We start from the raw sequence: 1,301 nt of genomic DNA, 5'->3' as shown, positions 1-1,301 counted from the left end.
CAGCGACACAGGTGTGTCCCTCCATCACTCCCTCCCTCCCTCCATTCTCTCTCCATCCATCCTTCCCTACCTCCCTTTCTCTCTCCCCCCTTCCCTCCCTAGCTCTCTCTCTCTCTCCATCTCTCCCTTCCTTCCTTTCTCGCTCACTCCTTCCTTTCTCTCTCTCCATGCCTCGCTACCTTCTTCCCTTCCTTCCTCTCTCTCTCCTCCCTCTCCCTCCCCCCGTCCCTCCCTCCCTCCCTCCCACCCACGGTTGTCTATGCTCCAGCCTCCAGGGCTTACAGACTATAAGAACGAGCAGGCCTCCTGGTGCCCACGCCTCCCTGGTGCGAGGGGGGCGGAGGGGTACCACGGGCCGGAAGGTGAGGCCCCGTTCTCCTCGACGGGAGAAGGAGGCCGAGCAATCGCTCGCCCAATCACACGCACCGCCCCGGACAAATGCAATGAAAGGTGGGACTCGTGAACTTGTCCAAATGATGGTTATATGACTACATGGTTAATACTAAATATCACGGTTTGGGTGTGGTGGTGGGGGTGGGGGGGGTGATGGTGTAGGGAGATGGTTGTACAAGATGTTGTTACATCAGTTCCCATGATGCCACAAGGGAGCAGGTTGTTTGCATCAAAGCATGCCATGCTTTGCCTTTACGTGTGTGTGTGTGTGTGTGCGTGCGTGCGTGTGTGCGTGCGTGCGTGTGTGTGTGTGTGTGTTTGTGCGAGTGTGTGTGTTTGTGTGTCTCGGAGTATATAGGATGGTGAATGTTCATATGTACTGTACTGTGTGTGTGTGTGTATGTTCCAAGGGAGGGCAACACTTTCATTTTAATGTGTAATTAAAATAAATTAATTGAGTCCCAAACAGATCTGCGATGTCTCTGGACTCCAGCGTCTCATCAGGGGCGGGGGACTAATTAGTCAGATGAACATCAAGGTCCATCTCATCTGTCACAGCGTTTGCCAACTGGTTGCGTTTGTCCTGATAATGAGCGTGTCTGTTCGCCCGCTAGCCTTGTTAGCCATGCTAGCACAATAACAGCATTGTTAGCCCCGAGGGGACCGGGGACATTGTTACACAGGAGCCACGGCCAGACTGATTAGTCCTCTGGGCCTTGTTAATCCAAACCTGCTCCATCTCATCCAAGAGGCTTCTTAGACCCGCAAACAGACTCAGTTCAGACCTACATTTTTCACAGGATTATCAAGCGTGTGAAAGTGTATTTTACATTTGCGATCCTCTGACTTGGCGGCGTTACGTTTTTTCACGGAGATGAGAGCTTGACAGGGATAGAACCTCACTGGGG

This window comes from Gadus chalcogrammus, chromosome 1 (assembly GCF_026213295.1).
Source record: "Gadus chalcogrammus isolate NIFS_2021 chromosome 1, NIFS_Gcha_1.0, whole genome shotgun sequence".
Lineage (NCBI taxonomy): Eukaryota > Metazoa > Chordata > Actinopteri > Gadiformes > Gadidae > Gadus > Gadus chalcogrammus.
Note: the sequence above shows the minus strand (reverse complement) of the source record.